This window comes from Bombina bombina, chromosome 4, assembly GCF_027579735.1.
Source record: "Bombina bombina isolate aBomBom1 chromosome 4, aBomBom1.pri, whole genome shotgun sequence".
Classification (NCBI taxonomy): Eukaryota; Metazoa; Chordata; class Amphibia; order Anura; family Bombinatoridae; genus Bombina; species Bombina bombina.
In genome coordinates, this window is record NC_069502.1 from 763,562,884 (window position 1) to 763,582,714 (window position 19,831).

Sequence of the window (19,831 nt, forward strand, 5' to 3'; positions counted from 1 at the left end):
TGGTAAATCCATCTTCTGTCTGGAGAAGTCTGGTCACAATTGGTCTTCCGCCAAAAAGCCACACCTCTGTCGTGGAAATAAGGCCAATCGACTCAGATACAATGTTATCGAACAAAAGAGTGGATGATTCAATCCATAGTGTAAAATCTTCAAATTTTATTCAGTCAATGGTTAAAACCAAATAGGGGGGGTACATCCAAAACCTCCAAGCACATCATACATACTGGTGTGTAGTCCTAGAACGGCTTACGTGTTTCGGATAACATCCGTAATCATAGCCTATTTGGTTTTAAACATTGACTGAATAAAATTTGAAGATTTTACACTATGGATTGAATCATCCACTCTTTTGTTTGATAACTTTATGTCAACACCAGCTTTTTTTTGGATGTATTCATTGGCTGAATGCTGGAGGCTTGAGCCGGTGTATCTAACAAGCGTAGGCGGAAGAAGGATCACGTGCTGGTGACGTCACACTGGATGGCAGAGATACACGGAGAGATGCCAAACTACCCAAGAGCAATCGACTGACCGACTGAGGTTTTTGCGGAAAAAGCATTATAGGAAAGTTACTGCTTTCATCGGCTAAGTGGCTCAAGGTATGGGGGTTCACATAAGCAAACGTTGCACTGTGTACATACATATATGCTTTTCAAACTTTAGCACTGGATTCTGTGTATAATATATACTGCTTCACAATTGTTTAGTGAGGAAGAAAGTCTTGCACTGTTACTATATACACCGTGAATTTATTCATAATTTTTGGATTGCTGGGTATTTTTTTACAAATCTGCAATTGACTCCGATATGCACAAAAACACAAGAATGGTGCAGAAAAATGGTAGTAGGTGCTCTGGAATGATGAGTCATAATGTCATATTTGGCTGTAGCAGAAGGCAGTTTGTTTGCTGAAAGGCTGAAGAGAGGTACAAGAATGAGTGTCTGCAGGTAACAGTGAAGCATGGTTGAGGTTCCTTGCAAGCTTGGGCTGCATTTCTGCAAATAGAGCTGGGGATTTGGTCAGAATTAATGGTCTCCTCACTGCTGAGAAGTACAGGCAGATACTTATTTATCATGCAATACTATCAGGGATTAGGGTTGCCATGCTGCAGGGTGTGCAAGGAGTAACATGAATAGTGCTGTCCACGGTCAGTATTTGTGTGCTTTGTAGGGGTGGAATTCATGTTCCCCTCTGCACACTCTGCAGCATGTGTTACTCATAAGTGTCCAGGAAAACATAGTTGAGGTGGCAACCCTAGTTACACATGCTGCAGGGTGTGCAGGGAGGAACATGTATTGTGTTTCTGGACAGCTCTGTTCATATTCCTCCCTGCACACCCTGCAGCATGTGTAACTCATAAGTGTCCAGGAAAACATGGCTGAGGTGGCAACCCTATCAGGGATGCATCCGATTTCCCCCACATTTATTCTGCAGCATGAGGATGACCGCAGAAATACAACCAAAACCATTAAGGACTATCTTCAGCATAAAGAAGAACAAGGAATCCTGGGATTGATGGTATGGCCCCCAAAGAGCCATGATCTCAACATCACTGAACCTGTCTGTGATTACATGAAGACAAAAGCAAATAAGGCTGCATAAATCCAGAGAAGAACTGTGGTTAGTTCTCCAAGATGTTTGAAACAACCAATCTGTCAAGTTCCTTAAAAAGTGTGCACGTGTACCTAGAAGAATTGATGCTGTTTTGAAGGCAAAATATTGATTTAATTTCCATTTTATTCACTCACTTTGCATTTGGTTAATTGATAAAAATAAACTATTCACTTTTTTATTTTTTAAAGCATTCTTTTTTTTCAAACCTGCCTAAAACTTTTGCACAGTACTGTATTTGCCTCTTGTTATTGGCTCACACACTGTGCTCAGCTAGCTCCCAGCAATTCATTGTTGCTCCTTCAACCAAGGATACCAAGAAAATTAATCAAATTTGATAACAGAAGTAAATTGGAAAGTTGTTTAAAAATAAATGCTCTATCTGAATCATGAAAGACAAATGTTAGGTTTCATGTTCCTTTAAAAGAAAAGTAAAGTCAAAATTAAACATTAACAATATGTAATTTGAAACTACTTTCCAGTTTACTCCTATTAGCAAATCTGCTTTGGCTCTTTGTATCCTTTGTTGAAGAGTAAATCTAGGAGCAGTAATGCACTGGTAGCTGAAAGTGTCTGGTGAGTAAATATTTGAAGCCACTAATCAGCAGCTAGTTACTAGTAGTGCACTCCTGATGCAGAGGATATGTACATAGGACATTCCTTTCAACAAATGATAATAAGAGAACAAAGACATGTGATAATAGTAGTGAATTTAAAAGAGTCTTAAAATTACATGCTCGATCTGAATCATACGAGTTAGAAACAAATTGACCAATCTTTTCCTCAGCAAATCTATAAATAGTATGAGTAAGATTTATGGAGTGTCCTATAAAATCTTTTATGGAAATACCAGAAAATATAAATAACATAATTTATGCTTACCTGATAAATTTATTTCTCTTGTAGTGTATCCAGTCCACGGATCATCCATTACTTATGGGATATTAACTCCTCCCCAACAGGAAGTGCAAGAGGATTCACCCAGCAGAGCTGCTATATAGCTCCTCCCCTAACTGCCATTACCAGTCATTCGACCGAAAACATGCAGAGAAAGGAAAACCATAGGGTACAGTGGTGACTGTAGTTTAATGGAAAAATTACCTGCCTTAAAGTGACAGGGCGGGCCGTGGACTGGATACACTACAAGAGAAATAAATTTATCAGGTAAGCATAAATTATGTTTTCTCTTGTTAAGTGTATCCAGTCCACGGATCATCCATTACTTATGGGATACCAATACCAAAGCTAAAGTACACGGATGACGGGAGGGACAGGCAGGCTCTTTATACGGAAGGAACCACTGCCTGAAGAACCTTTCTCCCAAAAACAGCCTCCGAAGAAGCAAAAGTGTCAAATTTGGAAAATTTGGAAAAAGTATGAAGAGAAGACCAAGTTGCAGCCTTGCAAATCTGTTCAACAGAAGCCTCATTCTTAAAGGCCCAAGTGGAAGCCACAGCTCTAGTAGAATGTGCTGTAATTCTTTCAGGAGGCTGCTGTCCAGCAGTCTCATAGGCTAACCGTATTATGCTACGAAGCCAAAAGGAGAGAGAGGTAGCCGAAGCTTTTTGACCTCTCCTCTGACCAGAATAAACGACAAACAGGGAAGACGTTTGTCGAAAATCCTTAGTTGCCTGTAGATAAAATTTCAGGGCACGGACTACATCTAGATTGTGTAGCAGACGTTCCTTTTTCGAAGAAGGATTAGGACACAAAGATGTAACCACAATCTCTTGATTGATATTCCTGTTAGTGACCACCTTAGGTAGGAACCCAGGTTTAGTACGCAGAACTACCTTGTCTGAATGAAAAATCAGATAAGGAGAATCACAATGTAAGGCAGATAACTCAGAGACTCTTCGAGCCGAGGAAATCGCCATTAAAAACAGAACTTTCCAAGATAACAACTTGATATCAATGGAATGAAGGGGTTCAAACGGAACCCCCTGTAAAACATTAAGAACTAAGTTCAAACTCCATGGTGGAGCAACAATTTTAAACACAGGCTTGATCCTAGCTAAAGCCTGACAAAAAGCTTGAACGTCCGGAACTTCTGACAGACGTTTGTGTAAAAGAATGGACAGAGCTGAAATCTGTCCCTTTAAGGAACTAGCGGATAAACCCTTTTCTAAACCTTCTTGTAGAAAAGACAATATCCTCGGAATCCTAACCTTACTCCATGAGTAACTCTTGGATTCGCACCAATATAAGTATTTGCGCCATATCTTATGGTAAATCTTTCTGGTAACAGGCTTCCTAGCCTGTATTAAGGTATCAATAACTGACTCAGAAAAACCACGTTTTGATAAAATCAAGCGTTCAATTTCCAAGCAGTCAGCTTCAGAGAAATTAGATTTTGATGTTTGAAGGGACCCTGGATCAGAAGGTCCTGTTTCAGAGGTAGCGACCAAGGTGGACAGGATGACATGTCCACTAGATCTGCATACCAAGTCCTGCGTGGCCATGCAGGCGCTATTAGAATCACTGATGCTCTCTCCTGTTTGATTCTGGCAATCAATCGAGGAAGCATCGGGAAGGGTGGAAACACATAAGCCATCCCGAAGGTCCAAGGTGCTGTCAAAGCATCTATCAGAACCGCTCCCGGATCCCTGGATCTGGACCCGTAACGAGGAAGCTTGGCGTTCTGTCGAGACGCCATGAGATCTATCTCTGGTTTGCCCCAACGTCGAAGTATTTGGGCAAAGACCTCCGGATGAAGTTCCCACTCCCCCGGATGAAAAGTCTGACGACTTAAGAAATCCGCCTCCCAGTTCTCCACTCCCGGGATGTGGATTGCTGACAGGTGGCAAGAGTGAGACTCTGCCCAGCGAATTATCTTTGATACTTCCATCATTGCTAGGGAGCTTCTTGTCCCTCCCTGATGGTTGATGTAAGCTACAGTCGTGATGTTGTCCGACTGAAACCTGATGAACCCCCGAGTTGTTAACTGGGGCCAAGCCAGAAGGGCATTGAGAACTGCTCTCAATTCCAGAATGTTTATTGGTAGGAGACTCTCCTCCTGATTCCATTGTCCCTGAGCCTTCAGAGAATTCCAGACAGCGCCCCAACCTAGTAGGCTGGCGTCTTTTGTTACAATTGTCCAGTCCGGGCTGCTGAATGGCATCCCCCTGGACAGATGTGGCCGAGAAAGCCACCATAGAAGAGAATTTCTGGTCTCTTGATCCAGATTCAGAGTAGGGGACAAGTCTGAGTAATCCCCATTCCACTGACTTAGCATGCACAATTGCAGCGGTCTGAGATGTAGACGTGCAAAGGGTACTATGTCCATTGCTGCTACCATTAAGCCGATCACCTCCATGCATTGAGCTACTGACGGGTGTTGAATGGAATGAAGGACACGGCATGCATTTTGAAGCTTTGTTAACCTGTCTTCTGTCAGGTAAATCTTCATTTCTACAGAATCTATAAGAGTCCCCAAGAAGGGAACTCTTGTGAGTGGAAAGAGAGAACTCTTCTTTTCGTTCACCTTCCATCCATGCGACCTTAGAAATGCCAGTACTAACTCTGTATGAGACTTGGCAGTTTGAAAGCTTGAAGCTTGTATCAGAATGTCGTCTAGGTACGGAGCTACCGCAATTCCTCGCGGTCTTAGTACCGCCAGAAGAGCACCCAGAACCTTTGTGAAGATTCTCGGAGCCGTAGCCAATCCGAATGGAAGAGCTACAAACTGGTAATGCCTGTCTAGAAAGGCAAACCTTAGATACCGGTAATGATCTTTGTGAATCGGTATGTGAAGGTAAGCATCCTTTAAATCCACTGTGGTCATGTACTGACCCTTTTGGATCATGGGTAAAATTGTCCGAATAGTTTCCATTTTGAACGATGGAACTCTTAGGAATTTGTTTAGGATCTTTAAATCCAAGATTGGCCTGAAAATTCCCTCTTTTTTGGGAACCACAAACAGATTTGAGTAAAACCCTTGTCCTTGTTCCGACCGCGGAACCGGATGGATCACTCCCATTAATAAAAGATCTTGTACGCAGCGTAGAAACGCCTCTTTCTTTATTTGGTTTGTTGACAACCTTGACAGATGAAATCTCCCTCTTGGGGGAGAGAATTTGAAGTCTAGAAGGTATCCCTGAGATATGATCTCTAACGCCCAGGGATCCTGGACATCTCTTGCCCAAGCCTGGGCGAAGAGAGAAAGTCTGCCCCCCACTAGATCCGTTCCCGGATCGGGGGCCCTCGATTCATGCTGTCTTAGGGGCAGCAGCAGGTTTCCTGGCCTGCTTGCCCTTGTTCCAGGACTGGTTAGGTCTCCAGCCTTGTCTGTAGCGAGCAACAGCTCCTTCCTGTTTTGGTGCAGAGGAAGTTGATGCTGCTCCTGCTTTGAAATTACGAAAGGAACGAAAATTAGACTGTCTAGCCTTAGGTTTGGCTCTGTCTTGAGGCAGGGCATGGCCTTTACCTCCTGTAATGTCAGCGATAATTTCTTTCAACCCGGGCCCGAATAAGGTCTGCCCTTTGAAAGGTATATTAAGCAATTTAGATTTAGAAGTAACGTCAGCTGACCAGGATTTTAGCCACAGTGCTCTGCGTGCCTGAATGGCGAATCCAGAATTCTTAGCCGTAAGTTTAGTTAAATGTACTACGGCATCTGAAATAAATGAGTTAGCTAACTTAAGGGCTTTAAGCTTGTGTGTAATTTCATCTAATGGAGCTGATTCAAGTGTCTCTTCCAGAGACTCAAACCAAAATGCTGCTGCAGCCGTGACAGGCGCAATGCATGCAAGAGGTTGCAATATAAAACCTTGTTGAACAAACATTTTCTTAAGGTAACCCTCTAACTTTTTATCCATTGGATCTGAAAAGGCACAGCTATCCTCCACCGGGATAGTGGTACGCTTAGCTAAAGTAGAAACTGCTCCCTCCACCTTAGGGACCGTTTGCCATAAGTCCCGTGTGGTGGCGTCTATTGGAAACATCTTTCTAAATATCGGAGGGGGTGAGAACGGCACACCGGGTCTATCCCACTCCTTAGTAACAATTTCAGTAAGTCTCTTAGGTATAGGAAAAACGTCAGTACTCGCCGGTACCCGCAAAATATTTATCCAACCTACACATTTTCTCTGGTATTGCAACTGTGTTACAATCATTCAGAGCCGCTAACACCTCCCCTAGTAATACACGGAGGTTTTCCAGCTTAAATTTAAAATTTGAAATATCTGAATCCAGTTTGTTTGGATCAGAACCGTCACCCGCAGAATGAAGCTCTCCGTCCTCATGTTCTGCAAATTGTGACGCAGTGTCTGACATGGCCCTAATATTATCAGCGCACTCTGTTCTCACCCCAGAGTGATCACGCTTACCTCTTAGTTCTGGTAATTTAGCCAAAACTTCAGTCATAACAGTAGCCATATCCTGTAATGTGATTTGTAATGGCCGCCCAGATGTACTCGGCGCTACAATATCACGCACCTCCCTAGCGGGAGATGCAGGTACTGACACGTGAGGCGAGTTAGTCGGCATAACTCTCCCCTCGTTGTTTGGTGAAATATGTTCAATTTGTACAGATTGACTTTTATTTAAAGTAGCATCAATACAGTTAGTACATACATTTCTATTGGGCTCCACTTTGGCTTTAGCACATATAGCACAGATATCTTCCTCTGAATCAGACATGTTTAACACACTAGCAAATAAACTAGCAACTTGGAAATACTTTTCAAGTAATTTACTATAATATGAAAACGTACTGTGCCTATAAGAAGCACAGAAAAAGTTTTGACAGTTGAAAATTAATAAACTGAAAAGTTATAGCATCAAATCTTTGTAAAAAACACAATTTTAGCAAAGGATTGCTCCCATTAGCAAAGGATAACTAACCCTGATAGCAGAAAAAAATAAAAAATACAGAAATAAACGTTTTTTTTTTTATCACAGTCAACTACAATCTCACAGCTCTGCTGTGAGTGATTACCTCCCTCAAAACAAGTTTTGAAGAATCCTGAGTTCTGTAGAGATGAACCGGATCATGCAGGGAAGACAATAAACTTCTGACTGAATTTTTTGATGCGTAGCAAAAGCACCAAAAAAGGCCCCTCCCCCTCACACATAACAGTGAGAGAGATCAGTAAACTGTCATAAATTAAATAAAACGACTGCCAAGTGGAAAAAAATAGTGCCCAAAACATTTTTTCACCCAGTACCTCAGAAAATTAAACGATTTTACATGCCAGGAAAAAACGTTTAACATTAATAAATTGAGTGTTATTAAAAAGCCTGTTGCTAGTCCCTGCAAATTAGGCTAAAGTTTTGTGCATACAGTATAATTCCAGTGAAGTGCCATTCCCCAGAATACTGAAGTGTAAAATATACATACATGACAGCCTGATACCAGTTGCTGCTACTGCATTTAAGGCTGAGTTTACATTATATCGGTATGGCAGAATTTTCTCATCAATTCCATTGTCAGAAAATAATAAGCTGCTACATACCTCTTTGCAGATTAATCTGCCCGCTGTCCCCTGATCTGAAGTTTACCTCTCCTCAGATGGCCGAGAAACAGCAATATGATCTTAACTACTCCGGCTAAAATCATAGAAAAACTCAGGTAGATTCTTCTTCAAATTCTACCAGAGAAGGAATAACACACTCCGGTGCTATTATAAAATAACAAACTTTTGATTGAAGGTATGAAACTAAGTATAATCACCACAGTCCTCTCACACATCCTATCTATTCGTTGGGTGCAAGAGAATGACTGGTAATGGCAGTTAGGGGAGGAGCTATATAGCAGCTCTGCTGGGTGAATCCTCTTGCACTTCCTGTTGGGGAGGAGTTAATATCCCATAAGTAATGGATGATCCGTGGACTGGATACACTTAACAAGAGAAAAATGTATTACATTTTTTGACCCTACAATGGGCCAGATTATAAGTGGAGCGCAAAATATCGCTTTCGCTAAAGCAATATTTGCGCTTCAATTTGTAATACCATTGCACGCAAATGTGCTCTGGTATTAGAAGTTAGGTGCAATGCGAACGTGATCTCGCGTTCGCATTTCACGGTAGCTTTGCGCTTACAGGAGTGTGCTTCCATAGGCTCAAATGGAAGAGAAAGGTATAAGTCACGAAGCGATGGGTAGCAAATTTAAATATATGTATATGCTTATATACATATATATTTATGTGTTAATGTACATATTTATTTATGTGTTAAAATGTATAAATATATATATATATATATAAACAGTATCCCATAAAAGTGAGTACACCATTCACATTTTTGTAAATATTTTATTATATCTTTTCATGTGACAACAATGAAGAAATTACACTTTGCTATGATGTAAAGTAGTGAGTGTATAGCCTGTTTAACAGTGTAAATTTGCTGTCCCCTCAAAATAACTCAACACACAGCTATACATGTCTAAACCGTTGGCAACAAAAGTGAGTACATCCCTAAGTGGAAATGTCCATATTGTGCCTAATTAGCTATTTTCCTTCCCCGTGTCATGTGACTTGTTAGTTTTACAAGGTTTCGGTGTGAATGGGGAGCAGTTGTGTTAAATTTGGTGTTATCACTCTCACACTCTCTCATACTGGTCACTGGAAGTTCAACATGGCACCTCATGGCAAAGAACTCTCTGAGGATCTGAAAAAAAGAATTGTTGCTCTACATAAAGATGGCCTAGGCTATAAGAAGATTTCCAAAACCCTGAAACTGAGCTGCAGCATGGCAAGACCATAAAGCGGTTTCACAGGACAGGTTCCACTTAGAACAGGCCTCGCCATGGTCGACCAAAGAAGTTAAGTGCACATGCCCAGCGTCATATCCAGAGGCTGTCTTTGGGAAATAGACGTATAAGTGCTGCCAGCATTGCTGCAGCGGTTGTAGGGGTGGGGGGTCAGCCTGTGACTGCTCAGACCATATGCCGCATACTGCATCAAATTAGTCTGCATGGCTGTCGTCCCAGAAGGAAGCCTCTAAATAATTCTAAAGATGATGCACAAGAAAGCCCGCAAACAGTTTGCTGAAGACAAGCAGACTAAGGACATGGATTACTGGAACCATGTCCTGTGGTCCGATGAGACCAAGATAAACTTATTTGGTTCAGATGGTGTCAAGGGTGTGTGGTGGCAACCAGGTGAGGAGTACAAAGACAAGTGTGGTAGTCAAGCATGGTGGTGGGAGTGTCATGGTCTGGGTCTGCATGAGTGCTGCCACCACTGGGGAGCTAAAGTTCATTGAGGGAACCATGAATGCAAACATGTACTGTGACATACTGAAGCAGAGCATGATCCCCTCGCTTCAGAGACTGGGCCGCAGGGCAGAATTCTAACATGATAACAACCACAAACACGCCTCCAAGACGACCACTTCATTGCTAAAGAAGCTGAGCGTAAAGGTGATGGACTGGCCAAGCATATCTCCAAACCTAAACCCTATTGAGCATCTGTGGGGCATCCTCAAACGGAAGGAGGGGGAGCACAAGGTGTCTAACATCCACCAGCTCCGTGATGTCATCATGGAAGAGGACTCCAGTGGCAACCCAAGGGGGTTAAGGCAGTGCTGGAAAATAATGGTGGCCACACAAAATATTGACACTTTGGGCCCAATTTGGACATTTCCACTTAGGGGTGTACTCGCTTTTTTTGCCAACAGTTTATAAATTAAAGGCTGTGTGTTGAGTTATTTTGAGGGGACAGCAAATTTACACTGTTATGCTGTACACATACTACTTTACATTGTAGCCAAGTGTAATTTCTTCAGTGTTGTCACTCGAAAATATATAATAAAATATTTACAAAAATGTGAGGGGTATACTCACATTTGTGGGATACTATATATATATATATATACATACACACATACACACACACACACACACACACATACACACACACACAGAGAGAAGCACACTCACAGGAACGAACAACTGGCTCAATACTATTGTTAGCCTGTTCTATGGCGATTTACCAACTGGGTGCAGCTTCTTATAGCCCAGTAATGTTTTTCACAGAGAAGAACTTTCCTGTAGTATATCAGTCTGATCCCGCCTATTACGGTCAGTCCAGCGCCGAAATACCAGGCAATTCCTCTCTGAACAAGGAACACAGCAACCCCAGACGATCGTTTCGGCCTTCATTGGGCCGCGTCAGTGAGGTGTAGCCATATTCCTCTAAGCACACTTGCCTGGTATTTTGGCGCTGGACTGACCGTACTAGGCAGGATCAGACTGATATACTACAGGGAAGTTCTTCTCTGTGAAAAGCATTACTGGGCTAGAAGAAGCTGCACCCAGTTGGTAAATCGCCATAGAACAGGCTAACAATAGTATTGAGCCAGTTGTTCATTCCTGTGAGTGTGCTTCTCTCTGTGTGAATTTAGTCTCCCTATGGGGAAAAAGGGGAAACCAGACGTGGACTCCTTGCTCAGTGTGCTTAGAGGAATATGGCTACACCTCACTGACGAGGCCCAATGAAGGCCGAAACGATCGTCCTGGGTTGCTGTGTTCCTTGTTCAGAGAGGAATTGCCTGGTGTTTCTACGTTGGACTGAAAAGACTGACAGGATTACATAAAACAACAGTCCCATTGCTAAGAGTACTACCCTCCATAAGAGAATATCTCAAACTTATGACACTTCTCTGCCAACCTCCTGTGACAAAAGGCAAAGAATGACTGGAGGATGAGGGAAGTGGGGGAGGTATTTAAGCCTTTGGCCTCTAGTTATCAAGCCGTCAACCTCAAATACGCTGGAATTCCGCAGCGTATTTGTGGCGAGGCTGATTCGCCTAAGTTATCAAGCCCTACACACCGGCAAAAGTAGAATTTAGTGACGTAAGCTTCGATCCGCCGGACTAAGTCCGACACAGATCGATTCTTACGTCACTCCAGATGTTCGCCACACAAGTTCGGCACAATCTGACTACTTTTGCTAGTTATCAAAAAACTAGCAGGTACGCTCGGCACTTTCCCTGGAGGCGGCGGATCCCATAGGAATCAATGGGAGTCTGACCATAGCGAAAGTTCATGTTCGCTGCTGCCCGACATCCTATTGATTCCTATGGGAGCTGTCTACACCTAACACCCTAACATGTACCCCGAGTCTAAACTCCCCTAATCTGCCCCCCCCTACACCGCTGCAACTAAATAAATGTATTACCCCCTAAACCGCCGCTCCCGGAGCCCACCGCCACTCTAATAAACTGATTAACCCCTAAACCGCCGCTCCAGGACCCTGCCACCACCTACATAATACCTATTAACCCCTATCCTGCCCCCCTTACACCGCCACCACTATAATAAATTTATTAACCTCTATCCTGCCCCCCCTACACCGCCGCCAATATAACACATTTATTAACCCCTATCCTGCCCCCCCTACACCGCCGCAACTATAATAAAATTATTAACCCCTAAACCTAAGTCTAACCCTAACCCTAACACCCCCTTAACTTAAATATTAATTAAATAAATCTAAATATTATAACACTTATTAACTAAATTAATCCTATTTAAAAATAAATACTTACCTGTAAAATAAACCCTAAGATAGCTACAATATAAATAATAATTATATTGTATCTATTTTAGGATTTATTTTTATTTTACAGGCAAATTTCAATTTATTTTAACTAGGTGCAATAGCTATTAAATAGTTATTAACTATTTAATAGCTGCCTAGTTAAAATAAAGAGAAATTTACCTGTAAAATAAAAACTAACCTAAGTTACAATTACACCTAACACTACACTATCATTAAATAAATTATTCCTATTTAAAACTAAATACTTACCTGTAAAATAAACCCTAAGATAGCTACAATGTAATTAATAATTACATTGTAGCTATTTTAGGATTTATATTTATTTTACAGATAACTTTGTATTTATTTTAGCTAGTTAGAATAGTTATTAAATAGTTATTAACTATTTAATAACTACCTAGCTAAAAGAAATACAAAATTACCTGTAAAATAAATCCTAATCTAAGTTACAATTAAACCTAACACTATACTATCATTAAATTAATTAAATAAATTAAATAAATTACCTACAAATAACTACAATTAAATAAACTAACTAAAGTACAAAAAATTAAAAAAAACATAATTTATGCTTACCTGATAAATTCCTTTCTCCTGTAGTGTAGTCAGTCCATGGGTCATCCATTACTTATGGGATATTAACTCCTCCCCAACAGGAAGTGCAAGAGGATCACCCAAGCAGAGCTGCTATATAGCTCCTCCCCTCTACGTCACACCCAGTCATTCGACCGAAAACCAAACGAGAAAGGAGAAACTATAGGGTGCAGTGGTGACTGGAGTATAATTTAAAAATTTAGACCTGCCATAAAAAACAGGGCGGGCCGTGGACTGACTACACTACAGGAGAAAGGAATTTATCAGGTAAGCATAAATTATGTTTTCTCCTGTTAAGTGTAGTCAGTCCACGGGTCATCCATTACTTATGGGATACCAATACCAAAGCTAAAGTACACGGATGATGGGAGGGACAGGCAGGATCCTTATACGGAAGGAACCACTGCCTGAAGAACCTTTCTCCCAAAAACAGCCTCCGAAGAAGCAAAAGTGTCAAATTTGTAAAATTTGGAAAAAGTATGAAGAGAAGACCAAGTTGCAGCCTTGCAAATCTGTTCAACAGAGGCCTCATTCTTAAAGGCCCAAGTGGAAGCCACAGCTCTAGTAGAATGAGCTGTAATCCTTTCAGGAGATTGCTGTCCAGCAATCTCCTGAAAGGATTGCTGGACGTATTATGCTACGAAGCCAAAAGGATAGAGAGGTAGCAGATGCTTTTTGACCTCTCCTCTGTCCAGAATAAACGACAAACAGGGAAGAAGTTTGGCGAAAATCTTTAGTTGCCTGTAAATAAAATTTCAGGGCACGGACTACGTCTAGATTGTGCAGAAGTCGTTCCTTCTTTGAAGAAGGGTTAGGGCACAATGATGGAACAACAATCTCTTGATTTATATTCTTGTTAGTGACTACCTTAGGTAAGAACCCAGGTTTAGTACGCAGAACTACCTTATCTGAATGAAAAATCAGATAAGGAGAATCACAATGTAAGGCTGATAACTCAGAGACTCTACGAGCCGAGGAAATAGCCATTAAAAACAGAACTTTCCAAGATAACAGCTTGATATCAATGGAATGAAGGGGTTCAAACGGAACACCCTGTAAAACGTTAAGAACTAAATTTAAGCTCCATGGTGGAGCTACAGTCTTAAACACAGGCTTAATCCTAGCCAAAGCCTGACAAAAAGCCTGAACGTCTGGAACTTCTGACAGACGTTTGTGTAAAAGGATGGACAGAGCTGAGATCTGTCCCTTTAAAGAACTTGCAGATAAACCCTTTTCTAAACCTTCTTGTAGAAAAGACAATATCCTAGGAATCCTAACCTTACTCCATGAGTAGCTCTTGGATTCGCACTAGTGTAAGTATTTACGCCATATCTTATGGTAAATCTTCCTGGTAACAGGTTTCCTGGCCTGTATTAAGGTATCAATTACTGACTCCGAAAATCCACGCTTTGATAAAATCAAGTGTTCAATTTCCATGCAGTCAGAGAAATTAGATTTTGATGTTTGAAAGGACCCTGAATTAGAAGGTCCTGTCTCAGAGGCAGAGACCAAGGTGGACAGGATGACATGTCCACTAGGTCTGCATACCAGGTCCTGCGTGGCCACGCAGGCGCTATTAGAATCACCGATGCTTTCTCCTGTTTGATCCTGGCAATCAAACGAGGAAGCATCGGGAAGGGTGGAAACACATAAGCCATCCTGAAGGTCCAAGGTGCTGTCAAGGCATCTATCAGGACCGCTCCCGGGTCCCTGGACCTGGACCCGTAACAAGGAAGCTTGGCGTTCTGGCGAGACGCCATGAGATCCATATCTGGTTTGCCCCAACGTCGAAGTATTTGGGCAAAGACCTCCGGATGAAGTTCCCACTCACCCCGGATGAAAAGTCTGGCGACTTAGGAAATCCGCCTCCCAGTTCTCCACTCCTGGGATGTGGATCGCTGACAGGTGGCAAGAGTGAGACTCTGCCCAGCGAATTATCTTTGATAGTTCCATCATCGCTAGGGAACTCTTTGTCCCTCCCTGATGGTTGATGTAAGCCACAGTCGTGATGTTGTCCGACTGAAACCTGATGAACCTCAGAGTTGCTAACTGAGGCCAAGCCAGAAGGGCATTGAGAACTGCTCTCAATTCCAGAATGTTTATTGGAAGGAGACTCTCCTCTTGAGTCCATGATCCCTGAGCCTTCAGGGAATTCCAGACAGCGCCCCAACCTAGTAGGCTGGCGTCTGTTGTTACAATTGTCCAGTCTGGCCTGCTGAAGGGCATCCCCCTGGACAGATGTGGCCGAGAAAGCCACCATAGAAGAGAATCTCTGGTCTCTTGATCCAGATTCAGCGTAGGGGACAAATCTGAGTAATCCCCATTCCACTGACTTAGCATGCACAATTGCAGCGGTCTGAGGTGCAGGCGTGCAAAAGGAACTATGTCCATTGCCGCTACCATTAAGCCGATTACCTCCATGCATTGAGCCACTGACGGGTGTTGAATGGAATGAAGGACACGGCAAGCATTTAGAAGCTTTGTTAACCTGTCCTCTGTCAGGTAAATTTTCATTTCTACAGAATCTATAAGAGTCCCCAAGAAGGGAACTCTTGTGAGTGGTAAGAGAGAACTCTTCTCCTCGTTCACTTTCCACCCATGCGACCTTAGAAATGCCAGTACTAACTCTGTATGAGACTTGGCAGTTTGGAAGCTTGACGCTTGTATCAGAATGTCGTCTAGGTACGGAGCTACCGAAATTCCTCGCGGTCTTAGTACCGCCAGAAGAGAGCCCAGAACCTTTGTAAAGATTCTTGGAGCCGTAGCCAACCCAAAGGGAAGAGCTACAAACTGGTAATGCCTGTCTAGGAAGGCAAACCTTAGATACCGGTAATGTTCTCTGTGAATCGGTATGTGAAGGTAAGCATCATTTAAATCCACTGTGGTCATGTACTGACCTCTTTGGATCATAGGTAAGATTGTCCGAATAGTTTCCATTTTGAACGATGGAACTCTTAGGAATTTGTTTAGGATCTTTAAATCCAATATTGGTCTGAAGGTTCCCTCTTTTTTGGGAACCACAAACAGATTTGAGTAAAACCCTTGTCCGTGTTCCGACCGCGGAACTGGGTGGATCACTCCCATTAGTAAAAGGTCTTGTACACAGCGTAGAAACGCCTCTTTCTTTATCTGGTTTGTTGACAACCTTGAAAGGTGAAATCTCCCTTGTGGAGGAGAAGCTTTGAAGTCCAGAAGATATCCCTGAGATATGATCTCCAATGCCCAGGGATCCTGGACATCTCTTGCCCAAGCCTGGGCGAAGAGAGAGAGTCTGCCCCCCCACTAGATCCGTTTCCGGATCGGGGGCCCTCACTTCATGCTGTCTTAGGGGCAGCAGCAGGTTTTCTGGCCTGCTTGCCCTTGTTCCAGGTCTGGTTAGGTTTCCAGCCTTGTCTGTAGCGAGCAACAGCTCCTTCCTGTTTTGGAGCAGAGGAAGTTTAATCACCACAGTCCTCTCACACATCCTATCTATTAGTTGGGTGCAAGAGAATGACTGGGTGTGACGTAGAGGGGAGGAGCTATATAGCAGCTCTGCTTGGGTGATCCTCTTGCACTTCCTGTTGGGGAGGAGTTAATATCCCATAAGTAATGGATGACCCGTGGACTGACTACACTTAAAAGGAGAAATAAGTTACAAACATTTTTAAAAAATTACAACAATTTTAAGCTACTTACACCTAATCTAAGCCCCCTAATAAAATAACAAAGCCCCCCAAAATAAAAAAATGCCCTACCCTATTCTACATTAAAAAGTTAACAGCTCTATTACCTTACCAGCCCTTAAAAGGGCCTTTTGCGGGGCATGCCCCAAAGAATTCAGCTCTTTTGCCTGTAAAAAAAAAATACAACCCCCACAACATTAAAACCCACCACCCACATACCCCTAATCTAACCCAAACCCCCCTTAAATAAACCTAACACTACCCTCCTGAAGATCATTCTACCTTTAGCCGTCTTCAGCCAGCCGACCACCGATGGAACAGAAGAAGATATCCGGAGCAGCAGAAGTCATCATCCAAGGGGCACTGAAGAAGTCTTCCATCCGATTGAAGTCATCATCCAAGGGGCGCTGAAGAAGTCTTCCATCCGATTGAAGTAAACATCCAGGCGGCGTCTTCAATCTTCATCCATCCGGAGCGGAGCCATCTTCAGACGAGCCGACGCGGACCCATCTTCTTCCACCGACGACTGAACGACGGTTCCTTTAAGTAACGTCATCCAAGATGGCGTCCCTTGAATTCCGATTGGCTGATAGGATTCTATCAGCCAATCGGAATTAAGGTAGGAAAAATCTGATTGGCTGATTAAATCAGCCAATCAGATTGAAGTTCAATTATTATTTATATTGTAGCTATATTAGGGTTTATTTTAAAGGTAACATACATAGTAACATAGTAGATAAGGTTGAAAAAAGACTGAAGTCCATCGAGTTCAACCTATACAAATCTAAAATACTTTCAAAAAGCTCCAGTTAAGCTTAAATAACCTCATTAAAATGTGAGTATTTATTTTTAAATAGGATTAATTTAGTTAATAAGAGTTATAATATTTAGCTGTATTTAATTAATATTTAAGTTAGGGGGGGTTAGGGGTTAATAATTTTATTTTAGTGGCGGCGGTGTAGGGGGGGGGGGCAGGATAGGGGTTAATAAATTTATTATAGGTGGCGACGGTGTAGGGGGGGGCAGATTAGGGGTTAATAAGTTTAATATAGGTGGCGGCGGGGTCCGGGAGTGGCAGTTTAGGGGTTAAACAATTTATTTAGTTGCGGCGGGGTATGAGATAGGCAGGATAGGGGTTAATAAATTTATTATAGGTGGCGGCGGTATAGGGGGGCAGGATAGGGGTTACTAGGTATTATGTAGGTGGCGGCGGGCTCTGGGAGCGGCGATTTAGGGGTTAATACATTTATAAGCGTTGCGGCGGGGTCTAGGAGTGGCGGTTTAGGGGTTAATAACTTTATTTAGTTGCGGGGGCGCCGGTATAGGGGGTAGAACAGTATAGTTAGTGTGGGTGCTTAGTGACAGCTTGTCAATAAAGCTGTAAAAAAGCCAAAGAGCAGCGAGATCGGATGAGTGATAACTATCACAGTCCGCTGCTCATCGCCCCGTACTTGGTGCGCAGATTTTTGACAGATTTATTGATAACTTTGGAGAGCGTATTCAGGTCCGCGGCGGCAATGGTAGGCGAGCTTAGGCGGGCGTACTGGGGCCGGCGATGGCAGGTAAGTAGACACGTTGATAACTAGAGGCCTTTGGCTGGGGTGTCTTTGCCTCCTCCTGGTGGCCAGGTTCTGAATTCCCAAAAGTAATGAATGCAGCTGTGGACTCTTCCCTTTTAAGAATAAAAATATATTTTTAAATTTCTTCACTGCTTTTCTGCTATGCCAAATAAGATCTAAAGATAATTTATAAAAGGTTCTATTAACATCAATTATCATAGTTTATTAGCAGTTAAACATGACATTTAGAGAATAAAATTTGTTAAAAAAGGGCACATAAAATAGCTGCCTTGTTCCCTCTGATCATTTTATAATGTGCACCACATGAATGTGCATGTGAATATGGAAGTGATATTCTAAGGGGAAATTGAACTTTCAACCATGAAATGCAGCATATTATATTTATCTGCAAAATCCAAACTCTGAATTCAGCCTACTCCAGAATTGTTATTAAAAAATAGATAATCCATTTTATTACCAAATCCCCAGTTTTACATAACAAACACGGTTATATTAATTTACTTTATACCTCTGTGATTACCTTGTATCTAAGCCTCTGCAGACTGCCCCCTTAGCTCAGTTCTTTTGACAGACTTGCATTTTAGCCAATCAGTGCCCTCTCATAAGTAACATCACAGGTGTGAGCATACTGTTCTCTATATGGCACACATGAACTAGCGCTGTCTAGCTGTAAAAAAACTACTGAAATACACTGAGATAAAAGGTGGCCTTCAAGGGCTTTAAAATCAGCATACGTGCCTACCTAGGTTTATATTTCAAAAAAGAATACCAAGAGAAAAAAGCAAATTTGATGATAAAAGTAAATTGGAAAGTTCTGACAATGGGCTTCAATTAAAAAAATTAAAGATGTCAGTTTGCAACCTTTTTTACATCACAACAAATATGTTGCACATTATATATATATATATATATATATATATATATATATATATATATATATATATATATATATATATATATATATATATATATATATATATATATATATAAAGGGATATTAAACCCAATTTTTTTCTTAAATAATTCAGATAGAGCATGCAATTTTAAGAGATTTTCTAACTTACTCTAATTATCAAATTTACTTTGTACTCTTGGTATCTTTATTTAAAAAAGCAGGAATGTATAAGCTTAGGAACCGGTGTTTTGTCAAATTTTGCTACCAGTCACATAATTATTACGTAATCGCACTACACATGTTTTAAAAAGGAATGTCTGGAATGTGATTATGTAATGAGCAGCATGAGCACTAAGAGGGTAGCAAAACTCAACAAGGAAATTGTTCTGTCGGATTTTGATGCGGCCAAGGACATGCACGCATACGCAGTTCAATTTACATCTTGAAAGCATGTTCCACATAAATGCAGGGGTTAAATCTCAACAGAAGCTTAACTCAGGAAGTTTGGGGTTTGGGTGAAGCTTGGGATGAGGAAGGGGGGGGGTGAGAATCTGTGTGACCTCAGCCTGAATATAATTTCACCTTAAATAGAACAATGCTAGGAGGAGAATGAAGACGGAGCCTGAAATTGAATGTGACAACGATACAGATAAAACATAGAAATAAAAATTTCATATAAAAATTATATATATATATATATATATATATATATATATATATATATATATATATGTGTGTATGTATAGAAGATTGAAGGGAGCACGTGCAGTGAAAGTACAACAAAATGAATCCTCCCTTCCAACCACCTGGGTGCAAATAAGCCAAGGATAGTCAAGGCACAAAAGATGCACTCTCAGGATTTTCACTCAAAAAAGTGTCAACTTTATTGGATGACGTTTCAGAGACTGATCGACTTTGATCCAATGAGACGATCAGTCTCTGAAAAGTCATCCAATAAAGCTGACACTTTTTTGAGT

General features: G+C 41.7%; 1 protein-coding gene across 2 annotated transcripts in view; it reads right to left on the bottom strand.

Moving 5' to 3' along the window:
• The window catches only part of LYST (lysosomal trafficking regulator), a 606,044-nt gene that overhangs the window by 374,153 nt on the left and 212,060 nt on the right, over positions 1-19,831 (bottom strand). The gene's annotated exons all lie outside the window — the stretch shown is intronic.